At 43.8% G+C, this 17212-nt stretch overlaps 1 protein-coding gene across 4 annotated transcripts in view; it reads right to left on the bottom strand.

Moving 5' to 3' along the window:
* FAT3 (FAT atypical cadherin 3) overlaps positions 1-17212 on the bottom strand; it is a 651131-nt gene that overhangs the window by 189470 nt on the left and 444449 nt on the right. The window lies entirely within an intron of this gene.

Genomic DNA, 17212 nt, shown 5'->3' with positions numbered 1-17212 from the left:
AGAAAATACAGAACTAAAAAGGATAAAACAACAAATCAGATGGCTGCAATCAAACAAAATTCAAGTCAAACTTCAGCTAGGCAAACTTAACAAAATATACAAGTCGACAATCAAAAAAGCTAAAAAAGATACTACTCTGACAGAATTCAAAATGCTATATCTGCAAATAAAGACTTTTCATAAAAATCATAATGAATTTCGCAAACCTAAATGCATGGAAGAAACGCATCCCATTACTCAAGATTTCACAGACAAACTGGCAAATCATTATACAACCAAGGCAGACCCACTCGACTCCTATTTAAAACAAAGGAAAATCACCAGCTCCAACCCATTTTCAAAAATTCCAGCCAAGAGTAAGCCAACCCAGCCTCTGCACTCCTTCAAACAAATATCACAAAGTGAATGTATGGATCTGGTCAAAGCAAGCAGGCCTTCCGGCAGCCCTTCTGACCCGTGTCCGCCACCGATCTTCAGGAATACTCTTTTATCTACCCCTGCTGCCACACCAGTAAGAAGAATCATGATTACTTCTTTGACTACAGGTCTTTCCTGAAGATCTTAAAAAGGCATATATATGCCAGTTATTAAAGAAAACAAACCTGGATCCGCAGGACCCAAACAACTAGAGACCAATTACAAATGGTCCTTTCCTGGGCAAACTGATAGAGCAGCTTTCGCCCAGATGTCACAGTTCATTGAAGATAACTCCATACATTCGGTCTACCAAACTGGATTCCTCCCAGGAAGAGGCACTGAATCAGCCCTCATCGCCATCTGGGATGATCTTAAAAATACAACAGACCACAATGGAGTTGCTGCACTACTTCTCCTGGACGTCTCAGCTTCCTTTGACTCAGTTGACCATGACACAAAGACTCTGTGAAGCTGGCATAGAGGGGACTGATCTCGACTGGATCACATCCTACCTTCAAAATAGAACTAATGTAATTTATAATCCCCCTTTCTCATCCAAACCCTACTGCACATAATCAGGGGTCCCTCGAGGCTCAATCGTCCCATCCATGCTTTTCAACATCTACATGAGCTCATTACCAACAAAGATCAATGATTTTCAACTCACATGCTGCAACTATGCAGATGACACTCATTAAACTGGAATGCTCAAAAGACATTGCAAACTCACAAATCTTCAGTTGCCTCAGAGTCGTTCATCAGTGTATGACATGGAGCCATCTCAAGCTGAATGCTTCCAAAACAGAAGTATACATGTGAAGATTGGAAAAATTATGACCCACTCTGTACCTGGCCTGACAATCTGGGGCCACCTCCTAAACTATCTAAAGAAGTAAGAAACCTTGGAATTACCATGCACTCCAAATTAAGAATGAATCCACAAGTGGACAAATTAGCATGATCAAATTTCATCACCATGAAAATTCTGCGGCACAACTTCCCCCACCTCGGATTTCCACACTAGGTGCAGACTACTATCTCTCTTGTACTATCTAAACTGGATTACGCCAACAGCCTCTATCATGGATCATCTCTATCCCCTATGAAAAAACGACAACACATTCAGAACTTGATTGCCAGACTACTTATACATGTAAAGTAACTAGCCCACATCTCCCCTGCCTTGAGGGCCCCACATTGCTTACCAGTTGCCAGAAGATTCCCCTTCAAGGTGCTCTGCATCACCCACAAAGCAATACATGATACAGAATCACTTTTCATCAGTAATTAAATATTCAAATACATTCAACAAAGAAACTTCTGCTCAAGATTGCAATCCCGTCTCAAAACACCACCATACAAGAAAAAGACAATAGGTGGTACATCTTTCTCTGTGCAAGTGGCCAAACTATCGAATTCATAAATCCCCAAATATAAGATCCACGGATAACTATCTTATCTTCAGAAGATTACTTAGGAGTTGCCTCTTTCCTACATAACCACCATACTCAAACAGCAATGGACTGCATATCTTCGGGGATATAAACATGTTATAATTTGATTGTGGGTATATATAATATACCAAATAAGTATAATAACTATTTTATCTTAAAATAGATACATACTTTTTAGGCCAGTTTAACAAATGTATATTTTACTTCAATTAAATCTATCTATGTATGTATTTGTGTATATATATATATATATATATATATATATATACATATATATGTGTGTGTATTTTATTCTTCACTTGACATGTTCATGGGTCATTGCACGGTTTCTCTATAAATTGCTTGATTAGATGCTTATGAGTCTCTGTTTTTATTTTATCTATCACAATAGTTAAATATTATCTTAACTATTTATCTACAAACACTTCACTTTGGAAATACTTCAAAAAGATAACATTCTGTTAGAAAAGTTCACAAATAAATTAACTTCAAATACTGTAACTCTTGAAAGTCTGTGCTTATACAATACAACTTACAATCACAATATATTATATTCCTTACAAATGTATTCTCTTGATTATGTAATCTATATATTTACTACTCTAATCCTACTGTACAAGAGTAAAAAAAAAATTACTTTCTTGAAAGCTTTATGCTGTCTGACCATCAGCTCATACCTCTATCAATCTAGGCTCTATCTCCACTCTCTGACTCATCCCAAACCTATTCTACTACTATGATCTCCAAAATACCCTTTCCCAGTCTCTTCTCTCCTCTACCCCTCCTGGCTCACCCTAAACATCAATTTATGACTATGATCTCTCAAACAACCCTACTAAATTCTCCTTCATTTATCTCTGCTTTGACAGATCCTAACCCCCATTTAACTTCTATGATCTCCCTAATACCTTTCTACAGACTCTGACAGCCTCCACCTCTCCTTTACTCATCCCAAACCCCATCTTACTGTTATGATCTCCCAATGAACACTTCTGGATTCTTCCGTCCTCTATCCCTCCAGAATTCTATTCAAATCAACTAGCAGGCTCACATCTCCTCTTCCCAAATTAACTCATACCTCTCTTTACTAATACTAATACCATGCTCATATTTCCCTATAATAATCCACCACTAATCCTTTTGGGTTCCAGAGTAGCTTGCTACTCACCAAAAAGCACTTCAACACCTCGTCAGGGGTTGTAAGTGCTATATTTATACAATCACTATAGCTAAAAACCTTTGCAAATACAATAGATCCCAAAGTCAAGACCCATTAGCTTTGCCAATGCTTCTTTTTAGTTAACCATCCCCTTACTTTCTCCATCTCTTGTGCATTTTGGGGAAATGGAGGCAGGCCACACATCCACAGAGGAGGGCTATGACCTGACAGTGCGGACAGGATTTGTTCAGAAACTTAGCTTCATGGTGCTCCCTACTTCCATTTAGCCTGCATTTGTTTTCTTCTTTTTAGGTCTACTGTTAGCCAAGATCTTTTGATTCAACTAAAATTATATGCATGATGTAGTTACTCCACCCTGCAGGACCAGCCTACCTGAACCACTGCATCTCCTTCCACACCCCCGCCAGATACCTCTGCTCTACCCAGATGGCCCTGGCCACCATCCGTTGCATCCGCATAACCACCACCGGAGGACGATCTTTCACCAACACTAAAGCAAACAGCTGGAACAACCTCACCTCAGACAAAGCCCGTCGCTCACTATCTTCAGGAAGAACCTCAAGACGTGGCTCTTTGGATGAGGCCCCATCCCTCCTCCCAGTGCCGTGAGACCCTCAGGGGTGAATAGCCGCGCTTTACAAATACTGATTGATTGATTGATACTGAAAGGGCTTTCAGCCACCTCTCCTATCCATTGTCTGCTGTTGTGTCATTCACATTCTGCTTCTGCCCACTACAGCATACAGTGTGTGGCAATGGGTGGGATGATACCGCGAAACGGGTCCCAGGATGCTTGCTTCCATTCTTGGGAGGACCTGGCTTGGCATTTCGGGCTGGATTGTTCCCATGGAGAGGAGGGTCAAGACTGATTTGCTTATGGGTGGGTCCAAACTGGGGTGACGTGGCGAGAAAAATAACAATGGATTAAACCTAGATCTGTGACTGGGGGTAAGAAAGGTTTCAACACTGTCCATCAATTTATTTTGTGATGTTGTTATGTGTGCCCTAAGTGGCTAGGGTATGCCCAGATGTGGGTCCCTTGCTTGCTGTGCCACTTGGATTCAAGCTAGCCTGGCCGATGAGGGGTGATACCCCAAAACCAGTCCCAGAATACTTGTTTTTGTTTCAGGAAGGACCTGGCTTGGTAGGTCGGGCTGGACTGTTCCCATGAGGAGCAGGGTCAAGACTGATTTGCATATGGCTGGGTCCAAACTGGGGTGACGTGGTGGGCAGAATTACAATGGATTAAACCCAGATCTGTGACAGGGTGTGAGTGTTTGAAAAGTTTCAACAATCCGTCCATCAATTTATTTTGTGATGTTGTTATGTGCGCTCTAAGTGGCTAGGGTATGTCCAGATGTGGGCCCCTTGCTTGCTCTGCCACTTGGATTCTAGCTAGCCTGGCCGATGAGGGGTAATACCCCAAAACCGGTCCCAGGATGCTTGTTTCCATTCCAGAGAGGACCCGGTGTGGCAGTTCGGGCTGGACTGTTCCCTTGGGGAGCAGGCTCAAGACAGATTTACATATGGCTGGGTCCAAACTGGGGTGACGTGGTGAGTAAAATAACAATGGATTAAACACAGATCTGTGACCGGGGGTGAGTGTTTGAAAAGTTTCTACACTCTGTCCAACATTTTATTTTGTGATGTTGCTGTTAGTCCAGTGCTTCCCAACCTTTTGACTCCTAAGTACCACCAGTGAATCACTACTGGAAGCCAGGGACCCACAAGCAATTTGTACGATTTCAGTTTCAAACATTAAAACAATAATTCCCCAAAAATACACAGACAAATACACACCAAGAAAATACTCGAATTACTAAAAGTATAACTATTTTATATTGAACAAATGTGCAGAAATCGAAAATTGTTTATGGGAAAGTTGACACTGCATCTCGGCGACTAACTTTTCAATGTTTGGTTTTTATTTAGGAAAGCTGAATCCTCAGGCCAGATTCTACATTTCCCAAGTGACTTCTGTTTTAATTGTTTAGGTACATAAGACCTGAGAAAGCTTTTTCACATAAATGTATGGTGGGGAAAGGAAATAAAAACATAAGGGCCTCTCATCTCTCCACAGCCTCTCTGTCAAATGTAATTAATTTGTTTTGTAGCACCTCTCATACCACTGTAGGGTGTCAGAGCACTTTACAGGGCACTACAAGGGGTACGATTCACATGTCATCCACACTGGCAGTCATTTTTAAAGAGTGCTTGGTCTAGAGAAGCACAAACTCAGGATTCAGAACAGAAAATAGTGGTTAGCTTTGACTTTATTAATAAGAATGTACTTCTATGCAAAAAAAACTTTTTTTAGCAGCATAAGGATAATGAAGGACTGGGAAAACATAACTTTCTATCTTGTGGCATGCTGATTTCATGCAGCTCTTTGATGGAAGTTCGTAGCTCACTGTTCTAAATTACGATAGCAACTTATGAACTGCACAGTAACAAAAGAATCTCTGTGACAAAAGGAATAATCCACTATGCTATGCACATAAAATTCTGTTCTTTGCATGATAAAGGTTCTCTGCCCTACCTTAGATGAGCCAAAACTGCCACTAGACAAAACTCCCATCTCTCACCAGCAGAAACATTAATTACCAGATTTATCTTGATGCTTTCATTTTGCCTGTGAGATGGTGGATTTACAAGGAACATTGAAGTGCTTTTAAAACTGCTGTACAAATGAAATAATACATATAAAAACACACACATGTGTTTTGAAAGGCCCCAGCTGGAGAACTGCCTTCCTGCCGGCCCAGACCTGCGGACTCCCTGGGAATGTGTTACAGACCCCTAGGGGTCAGCAGACCACAGTTTACCCCATTGCCTATTCCAGCAGCTGGTTAACTTCAGTTTGAGTGATTGCATTTTGTTCTTTTACAATGAGCAAAGCTGACCACCAGGTAGTTCCCTTCAGTGTTTTTTTCTTGTTTTTGCTTTATGATTACTTTAGTGTTGCCTTTGTGTTAATAGCCTGAGGTTAAGCAACAAACCACAGCACCAAGATGTGAGCACAGTCATCATTATACCCTTTATCAGTTCCTATCTCCAACCAATGCTGTTGTAAATTCCTTTAGAAGTGACCTTTGTTTATCTGACTGCTGGTATTTCACAGCATAACATTGTGTCCTTTTGAAACTGTTATGTTTTAATTTATTCTATTTCTGCTATGCATGCAGTACACAAACCGAAAGCTTCAGTATTATAAATGTGAATTCATAAGCAGACAATTCTTATGAACATGTTTATATTGGATTCAATATCACCAATGGATCTTTAATAACCTTTTACCAGAAAGAAAATCAGCCTGGATCATGTTGAATTTGCAGTACTTGTAACACTTTTTTAAAATATGTATTTCCTTTTTTATTTCTATCTTTGTTTCTTCTTTCTTGCTTTCTTTCTCTTTTTTTTCTTTCTTTCTTTCTTTTCCCTGGCACCAAATTGCGAATTGTTTAATGACTGAGACCATATATTTATTCAGAGTAAAGGCAAATTATTGCAGTTTTCCATTGGTATGTTACTACATTCCTTTTGCATGCGAAATGATTTCTCTCAATGGATAAAGTGGTAAACAGTGTTTTTTTTCTAGGAAAAAAAAGTCGGTACCTAACTTTGAATCCTATATTTAGCGGAAAGTCAATTGTGTGCATATTTATTTAAATATCTGTAAACCATGGTTGGGTCACCTAAAGAACCATTGTCCATTTTTCTAGTTAATCATTTAGCTATCATAATTAAATTTATATTTGCATAGCACCCCATTAAAAGGGCACGCATGGCAGGGAGTAGGTGACTATCGAGAAAATAAGTCAACTTTTGAAAAAGGAACCCCAGAACAAAATTAAACATCTAGCAATCAATTCAACAATAAGGGAGAATACAGGTAGAAAAAATACTAATTGTACAAGAGGCAAAAGTGCTCGATAGAAAACCAAACGTGTTTCTGGAATTCAACTGTGAGAGATGTCCTGATCTCTACATGTGTCATATTAATTTATGAATTCCTCAGAGAACAAATAATTGAAAACTGCAATTTGTATGCCAAATGGTAGCACAATATTTTTGAAGCAAATGATCTAACTTGAACTGGTCAAGTTATCAAAGGGGTATGAAGTCCTCAGCTGGGAGCTTGGGAGTAACGTGTTTGAGCAGGGTAATGTTTATCAGGATTCGAGCAGTGATGAGACTGACTTGTGTTTCTTTGTGTCAGAGAGGCACTCCATGGGTAGTGCATGGGCGTTCCATGCATCCACCCATGGATTTTGATGCAAACACATATTTACAATGGTTTTTAGGCATGGGTTTGCACCAAAATGGTACACCCATCTGAGACTAACTTAACAAGGAGAAAATGAATGTACTTCTCCTCATTATTTCCTTTTTTCATGTGTGCTGCATTCTTCAGCACACACACAATTAGTAAAAGTCCCAAAGAATAGTTTTGTGTAGGAGGGTACCCCTTCATGCAAAAAAACTATCCTTCCCATAATGAGGCACACTTGCACTATGGCACAGGGGTGCCCGTGTTGGCGCTAGGGTAGCACATAGGGAGCTGGCACAAGGAGAGAGCAGAACTTCACCATTTCTTTGAAGATATAGTGCAATTCTGCTCTCTCCCCTTCAAGCAAAGCAGTGCATCAAGGTCACTTGCTGCACCACGTTGTGTGACACCTTTCTTAATATGCCCCTAAGTCCCATCGATTCTAGGGCAGAGGATCATCAGCTATGCTTATGTATAGGAATTGCAGCTTCAAAGATTTATGTTGCTTCATAGTATTGTAACTGGTTGGAACTTATTTTATTGACCTTGAATGATGGAAAGGCTGAGCCACCCAGGCCAGAATTGTAAATCTTACTTTTAGCGTAGAAGCACATACCAGTAGTGAATGCTTAATTCCCAGTGCTGTTGTTAGACCTGGCATCCTTGGTGTGGTTTCCCCTGTCTTTTTGCCTCTGCTTCCTGTATTTTTCACTGTGCGCTGGACTTTGGCTACTCTGGGCACTTTACCACTGCTGGCCAGTGCTAAAGTGCAAGTGCTCCCTGTGTACATTGTGATTATAATTGGTTTATCCCTGATTGGCATATTTAATTTACTAGTAAGTCGCTAGTGAAGTGGACTAGAGGTGCCCAGGGCCTGTAAATCAAATGCTACTAGTGGACCTGCAGCACTGGTTACACCACCCACATGATTAGTCCTGTAAACATGTCTCAGATCTGCCACTGCAGTGTCTGTGTGTGCAGTCCTGCACTGACAATTCGACCTGGCAAGTGTGCCCACTTGCCAGACCCAAACCTTTTCTTTTACTACATGTAAGTCATCCCTAAGGTAGGCCCTTGGTAGCCCCATGGGCAGGGTGCAGTGTACTTACAAGGTAGGACATGTAATGGTGTATTTTACATGTCCTAATAGTGAAATACTGCCAAATTCGGTTTTCACCATTGCAAGGCCTATTTTTCCCATAGGTTAACATGGGGACTGCCTTTTAACATCTCTTAAGTGCAGTTTCCCATTGGGAGCAGATAGAGATTTGGAGTTTCTGAACTCACAATTTAAAAATACATCTTTTGGTAGAATTGGTTTTTAGATTGTCAGTTTGAAAATGCCACTTTTAGAAAGTGGGCATTTTCTTGCTTAACCATTCTGTGCCTCTGCCTGCCAGTGGAATCCACGTCTGGGTTAGTCTGACAGTTGGGCTGTTTGTGAATTACCTCTAGACAATGACATAAAGGGAACTGAGGAGTGGGCTGCATATCCTGATGAGTCTCCTGGGTTAGATTGGAGGGGGGAGCTGACACCTGCACCTGCACCTGAAAGGGCTGTGCCTGTCCTCACACAATGCAGTCTCCAACCCCCTGGAGTGTGTCTGTGGCCAGGCTGAGGCAAGGCAGGCTCTTGTCAACAACAGAGACTTTCCTTTGAAGTTTACTAACTTCAAAGGCAGAAATGGGTATAAGTAGTGGAACCCAACTCCCAGACGTTTAGAACACTTCTGGCTCTAGAGGGCCTTCTGCCAATGAGAAGAGCTGAAGAGTTGGAGGAGGAGTACTGCCCCTTTGCTGTGTGTGCTTTGCTGGGTTACCATGCAGTTGCTGCTTCTGCCTTAGAGAGGACAGCGAATGGACTTTGCTGTGTATCCAGGTGGTGCCTATTCCAGTCTCTGGGCCCTTGGGAGTAAAAGCTGGCATAAAAACAAGAAAAACCAAGTGCATTGACTCTAGACGACGCCAGGACCGACACCACTGCCTGACACCATGACGCGGCCTGCAGCCGAATCTGTGGTCCCAGCTGGAGTGTACCGACTTTAGCTGATGCCTCAGCCCCAATGACCCCGCAGCCCAGCTGATGTCCTATGACTTTGTGAGTCCCGAGTGCCATGTCACCAATGTCCGTGACACCCAACTCTGCCACTACACCTGCAGCCGTGTGGCGTGACCGCGACCGGAGAAGCTGCCCCATCGCATCTTGACCCGCCAGACATAGACCCTGCTGGAGCGTAAGGAACCAATGCTTCACACTGACGCTGCATCCCCTCCCCTGTTTTGGAGTAAGGAACCAACGCCGCACCAGATCCAGCGATGCCTCACCTCCTGTCCACCTGCTTGTTTCTTTGTATTCAAAAGGTACTATACCTGTGGGTCCGTGTGATTCCGTGACCTGCGCCATTTGTGTTGGCTTGTTGGAAACAACTCTGTCACAATGCAGTGATAACACCAATAGGATGATGACAAGATTGTGGGCATGGTCTTTCGGCATGGAGATGGGCCCGAGCTCTGACAGCCACCAGGAATCACTCCAGAGGGCGGTGTGTTTGCCGAAGATGAGAACTTTCGTCTTGCCTGTGTTAAGCAGTTGTCCTTCGTCCATGATGAGACATTGCTCATGCAGTTGTGGAAGTTTGTCTTAGTTGAGGTTGGATTGGCAGGGAGCGATAGGACGAGCTGTGTGTCGTTGGGAGAGGAGAAGGAGATGATGTTGAGGTTGTGTGATCTGATGATGTCAGTGAGAGGTGTCATGTAGATGTTGAAGAGTGTAAGGCTGAGGAACGAGCCCTGGGAAACGTTGCAGATGTTGTGCAATGTAAAGGGGGAGGCAGAATTTCTGGGAGCGCCATGTAACGAAAGATGCCATGCATCTGAGCGCGTTGTCAGTTATTCCAGTCTGGCGCAGGTGGTTGATGAGTGTGTGGTGGGAAACTGTGTGGAAGGCGGTGAAAAGGATAGGCAGGATGAGGGCAGCAAATTCTCCTCTGTCAAGTAGGGCGCAGATGTTGTCTGTTGCAGTGATCACAGCTGTTGTGGTTGGTTCTGAATCCTGATTGGAAAGGGTCTAGAAGGTTGTTTCTCTCCAGGTGTTCAGTGAGTTGGAGGTTGACGGCCTTCTCCAGGACTTTGGCGGGAAATGGGAGCAACAGGATGGTCCGGTAATGCTGGAGTTCATTGGGGTCTGCAGGCGGTTTCTCGAGGAGGGGTCTGACCTCGACGTGTTTCCAGGCATCAGGAAGGTGGCTATGGTTAGCGAAGTGTTGATGATGGTAGTGAGTTGGTGAGTGATCTCATCTCTTCTGAGGTTGAAGATTCGGTGGGGGCGGGGGTCAGTGGATGCTCCGGAGAGGATTGAATTCATAAGGATGGTTGTGTCAAATGTGCTGAGTTGTTTCCAGGCATTGAGCTGGTGGTCGGTTGTGGGGGTTGATTGGAGACTGGGGGTGTTGGAAGTTTGGGGATTTAGGTTCTTGGGATTTGGAGTTGAGTAGGATGCATCTGAGCTGATCCACTGTGGTCTTGGAGGGTACTGATGACAATGTGTGAGATGCTGCAGAGGTGCTCGGTCCTGGAGTGGAGGTGACGTGGCAGTGGAGACAGGTGAATGGTTCTACCGTGGAGAAGGGAGATGCCAGGCAGCAGTCGTTGTTGCAACTGGGGTCTAAGGTGTGAAGATCAGTGGCTGAGTAATTGCGGGAGTCTGGTGGTCCAGTGGCGCAAGGCCTGGTCCAGGCACAGACGGGTGCAGATGGCCTTGCCTGCTGCAGCCTCCCTTAAATAGATTCTGGGAGGGGTATGCTGGGGAGGCGGGACAGTGGGAAAACTGGAAGCGTGGGAGCGGAGCGGGGCAAGCCAGCAGTCAAGGTTCCTCGAGGCAGGAGACCTTGGAGCTGGCCCAGGGCAAGAGGCAGAGCCTGGGCAGAGAACCAGGTGATGACTATTGCTGGGCAACAGACAGTTCAGGTAGACCTGTGGTCTCTGGCAGCAGTCGGTGACAGCTGGTCACGACCTGCTATGAAAAACAGACGTATGGGTTGTGCTAAAGGAGATCAGCAGAACCTCAAAGAAAAACGAAATAACGATTGAGGATTTCAAGAGGATACCCAAACCCTGATCACTGAAGGCTGCTGATGGTAGAAACACTGCTATTACTGGAAACCAGATTATCTTAGAGCAAGTGGAGTTGTCCATCATTCAATATCGGCATAACATTTGCCCGTGGGGCCACATCTGCATGAAGCATACTGATGTAAATGCTTTGTTTTTGCTGGAGTGGTGAGATATTTTACAATTACAGTACCATTACGTTACCTAAGAGCAGGTGGAGCTTTCTATCATTATATGTTGACATAACAAATCACCTGCTTTCTACCCACCACACCACATTTGTATGAAGCATACTGATGTAAATGATTTGTTTTTGCTGAAAAGGTGAGACATTTTGCCATCACAGTACCATTTACATTGTTCGCATGGGAGAGACAAAACTGTCCAAATCAAAATCAGCCCAAAATAGCACATTGCCCTCGATATACCCAGTGGATATATTCTAATGCAGTGAGCTGGACAGATATCACAAGACTAGAGTGAAGCAAGGGCAGCCTTTGCACCTGAAACACTATCGCACAGATAGAGAATTGCAGATGCTTCCATTTGCATTCTCCAGGCACTGCCATGTTGCATCACTAGCACCCAATCATGCAAACACATTCTGAGCACATGTGCAGGTTTTAATGTGTTTGCTTATGTGTATTTGTCTTTATATGTGCATCTAATTGTGTGCTTCGGTGTACCTATCGTGTCTTTGCACCTGTGTAAGGGCCTGATTTAGACTTTGGCAGAGGGGTCACTACGTCACAAATGTGACAGATATGCCGTCTGCTGCATTATAATTTCATTATAGCCTATGGAACTTGTAATACGGTGGACGGGATATCTGTCACGTTTAAGTCTGCATTGTGAGTGTTTGTGAACCAATCATTTTGCATATGTGTGTGCATGTCTGTGTGCTTGTGTCTGAGTGCATGTGTATCTAGGTGTGTGCTTTTGTATACCTGTGATTGTGTATGTCTGTGTATATATATATTTGATGTGTGTGTGTGAATATTATTATAGATTTGAAAGACCTATCCTCAAGTAACTTTACCCTTTTGGTGTGACATCACACTTTCATAGGTCTTAGCAAGACTGAGTTCGAAGTGAAGTCTACATGGCGGGAGGTTGAGTGGAATTTCAAGAACTATATGAAATGCAAAACTATCTACTTTACTTTGATGATTTAAATGCTCTATAGCGTGCCTCTGCACAACTGTAATTTGGATTGGTGGATGATTGGGACATTAGCTGATGGCCATATCCACACAGTCTCGCCCTCTCTCTTTCTCTCGCTCTCTCTTTCTCACTTTCTCTCTCTGTCTGTCTTACACACATTCACACAAACACACAGCAAATGCACTTACTCTTCGTAACACTACCACCAACGCCAACACACACTTAGAAACCCATGTAACCTCACACTTATGCTCTTTACATGCCTCTTTCAGTCTCACAGTTACATCCCCACACAGACACACCCACACAGACGCACACACACCCCAACACAGAGACACACCCACACAGACACACACACACCCCAACACAGACACACCCACACAGACATACATAAACCCACACAGACACACACACAAACACACGGGGCGCACACAAGCATGTACAAACCATAACACAGACTTATTCTGCTTTTCTCTAAAACGCATAGGAAAACATTCTGCACTCTTCTTCGAATACACAAGCGTACACAAGAGAAAAACCCACAAACTCACAAGACAGTCTTGCTCTGTCTCTCACTCATATAGACATATACACTCGCTCTTCCTCACTCAGAGGCCCACACGTATGTACAAACTCACACAAACACACTATTGCTCTCTGTCCCTCATACTCTCACGTGCTCTCACAAAATACTGCAACTAGTATAACCATCATCCACATTTGGTTTTGAATAGACTTGTGTAAATAATTTAAATGGCGGTCTATTGTGCAGTACCTGTACATAATGTCTAATTCTCTTTGAGGGATAGTACCTTTACAGCATATTGTATGTAAGAAAAGTAGTCAGGTTTTGGATGGGCTCCACCACCTCAAGTATTTCTGACTCAATCAAAAACACTGAGCCCTGGGCAAAGAAGGAACTGGGATCCAAATAACTGATACATTGTGTGAACGCCAGCCCCTCAGTGCTGGCTTTAGTAAAGTATTGAGGCTCCTCTTCCTTCCTCTTCACTAGCGGTAAAAACCCACATTTATTTTATACTATGTGCTTTGGGGAGCTCCTCAACCCAGGTGTTTCCTGGCTATGCATGAGGTCCTAGGGCACCCAGGCCCATCAGCAGATACCTGTCCATGCTCGTATAGTGGGCAAACTACTACCAGAACAGAAGAGTTACGGAGCCACCAGCAGAAAGGGACGTAGGACTACCAGAAGGGAAGGTGTGCGAAAGGAATTAACAGACATTAGGCTCTGCCATGTTGGTGCATGTATAACTCTTAGCTGCTTCTAAGTGTTGCAACAACATGAAAGTTTAGGAGAAGACAGAAGAAAGGGAAGGGTGGAAGGACGTGAAGGAGGGAACAGGAGATGGGAAGTAAGGAGAGAAGGGCAGGAAGAGGGGAAGGTGAGGCACGAAAGAGGCATGGTCGGTAAGTGAGATGGTTGAACTGATATGGACGTCATTGCGCGTTGTTGACTGTAAAGAGCTTAAGCAACCTTGGTCTGCAGCAAAGTTCTGCAAGAACAGGATAGTTAGGGAGCAGTCAGGCCAAAGGGAAGCAGGGACAAGGGTGGTTGGTGGCTAAAGGAGATTTGTCTGGAATCAGTTGGCTTCTTAAACCACAAAATATTCTTTAGGAGTCTCCATACTGTAGTTAGCTAAAGTACTCTTTCTGTAAGCACACCCCACAGCAGGTGTGGGTGTAAAAGGGTGGGAAACAAAGGAGGGGGAGAGATTGCATACACAGCAGTGCAGCTCAGAGAGGGTGTGCCTCATATCCATAAAAATGGTATTCTGGCATCCTGGTTCCTCCATGCTTTCAGCCCACCAGTTGGCCCCTGTGGATGGTGTGGTGACGAGGTAGAGACAGTGGCAAGACTCTTGGTGCAAGCAGAGGAACCAGTGTACTCCTGCTTACCTCGCCTTTCTTGAGCATCGTTCATCCACAGTGCGGCTTCCGTTGTCACTGCCTTCTGGGTATCAAAAGACAGGTGGCAGTGGCTTGTGTAGAGGTCGAATGAGTGCTGTGTCAAGGACCAACATTGCTGCGGTCCATATCCTTCAAGTGAGCACCGTTGTTCTTGCAGGGTAGACGACAATGGCATGGCAAACTGAAGTGAGGGGGTGTTGACTCTTAATTAGTGTCACCACAGTGCACATCAGCCTGCAAGGTGGGTGTGCTCAATAGGGAGGCTAGGGGTTGCTGATATTCTATACTAAGTGAACTGGACAAACAGCCTATAATATGTAAGGATTCCCCTGCAGCAGGGGCATCAGCTGGTATGGGTGTTAGGAAGGGATGCCATGTGCAGCTCTAACTCCCTCTATGCCTATTACTCTGATCCAGCGCCACGTCATTGTGTTTCACTGTGGGGGCCATCTAAGTTGAGTGGAAAACCCTCTAAGCCAAAAGCATCATAACATGGTGGCACGTCCCCCCTTGTCCTTGCAGAGTCCTTACTTTTAAGCACAGCATTATAGATCAGGTGAACCCCTCCACAAGGCAATAAGAGTGCAATACATGCGCTCTTTTGGCCGAAGTGCACACCTTCTCCCCAATCAAATGCTATACTCAAGGTAATCAACCTGCGGGCAAAGCCAAAGATCTCTCAGTGGTGCTTCCTAAATACCGTTTTCTGTTGATCACTTTAGGTTAGGTTACATCAGTGCTATCATGCCAAACCTAATAAAATCAGCAAGCCCTATCCATTTGCTGGTTTGTCACATTTTTGTTGTTGTATAGAACATTCATGCTTAACTGCTGCTATATGTGACTTGTAAGATTGTAATCTAACAGGAAGCAATTAAGCCATGTAGATCTACAGAATGATTGCTATACTGCCAGCCAGAAGGACACACAGATAGATGTACAGAGAGACCGAACAGACAAGTAGGCAGATAGGTCGGCTGATAGATAGATAGATAGATAGATAGATAGATAGATAGATAGATAGATAGATAGATAGATAGATAGATAGATAGATAGATAGATAGATAGATAGATAGATCTGCTTTACCACTAGTGGTGGGCGCGAGCGGACCATTCCGCAACCCTATTTAAAATGTTACTTTAACAGTACATTTCAGATAACTGATTCCCTGTGATGTCAGGAGGTCACAGACCTAGAAGCAGCCACGTGTGCCCTACCAGTCTGCAAGTCTCTGCGACTAAGTCAAATCGGCAAATACAAAAGCAGAAAAATGCTGGTCTTGTTATCCATCGTTTTTGTCCCAGGGACCTGTAATCCACCAAAGGCAGTGAAAGTGGGAGTTGAAGGCGTACGGCAAACAATGTGCACTGGGCACAGTGCTTAATTTGTGCAACGTATTTTTGGGGCCGGCACTTGTCTTTCTGCCTCAAACATTTACTGCAAGCAAATGACACATGGTAAAGACGGAGGAAGAGAAAAACGAAAAAGCGTCAAAATGGAAGAAAGCTGCAAGAGTGAGCTGAAGGGGCAGGGAGTGGCTGTAAATGGGTTGAAGAGGCCCGACATGGCTTCAGGATTAAGCTGCATCAGTATTCTTGTTCGCACATTTAAGTGCAGCAGGTGCGTGTTTAAGAGGAAGGCTTTGGGCACCGGCACGTTTTTATTTACGAATTAAGCAGTGACTGGGCATGTACCAAGCAAAAGGTCCCCAGTGACAACACAGTGGCAGAATGCGAGCGCTAGGGTAACACGCTTCCAGCCCCTTATTGTTTACTGGGAAGGAGAGATATCCCGCTGTTCCTAGCGCCCCTTCGGGAGCTGGGCCTTCCCATTCATGTGTTATTTTAGGCACTTTTCTCATTTACTTTATGGCTGCAGTGTGCTTTGTTACATGTTTTTTTTTTTCTCGTAGCAGCTGAACTAATTCCCTTCGGAATTAGCTTTCCTCATTTGCTCAACCTGTAATTTGCTACAGTTTGGTAAACTTTGAGAAACGTGTGCACAGAATAGGTTTCTGCTATTCCTTCCAGCGCCAAGACACCCCTGGGAAACAGAGCGGTAAACAAACAGCAAATAAAATCAAATCAAACCTAAATTGAAATCCAAACAGAAAATATGTGTGCTGAGTTATTGGCAACTAACCACTCTTCCAGCCAGGGCAACCCAAGGTCAGCTTTGAATGATGTAGGAGACTCAACCACATTTGTAGCGGCCCATGTAATTATCATTAGCCCACACAGGATAAGAGAATCTCTAAGACTCTTGCTTGCTCTTTGTAAGCCTGACCCTTCTGTGAAGCATCAGCAGCCTTGGCCAGCACTTTCATGCGGCAAAAGCTTCAGCCTGAGGTCATCGAGGAGCTATATAACAGGAAAAGGGATGAAAAACAGCCTTTCTTGTAATGGATCGGAATGCTCCCGATGCAAAATGCTATTTTACCTAAAATGCTTCACCTCCGTAACCCATCCCTGTGTTCATCAACTTTTCTGTTAGGAAGAACTCTTCAGTCTTAAATAGAAGTTAAAAAAACACCAGAGCAAACATTATATCCTTAGGACCGGATCCTATCGGTCCCATAGGTTAGTCCTGTAAAAATCAATATATTGCACCTAAACACAGCACAGAGAGTGTTGTGCTTAACGTAAATACCACCACTTACTACTATCAATAATATTACCACATTATAT

Source organism: Pleurodeles waltl, chromosome 8 (genome assembly GCF_031143425.1).
Source record: "Pleurodeles waltl isolate 20211129_DDA chromosome 8, aPleWal1.hap1.20221129, whole genome shotgun sequence".
NCBI classification, from domain to species: domain Eukaryota; kingdom Metazoa; phylum Chordata; class Amphibia; order Caudata; family Salamandridae; genus Pleurodeles; species Pleurodeles waltl.
Note: the sequence above shows the minus strand (reverse complement) of the source record. Positions and strands in the feature narration are given on the sequence as shown.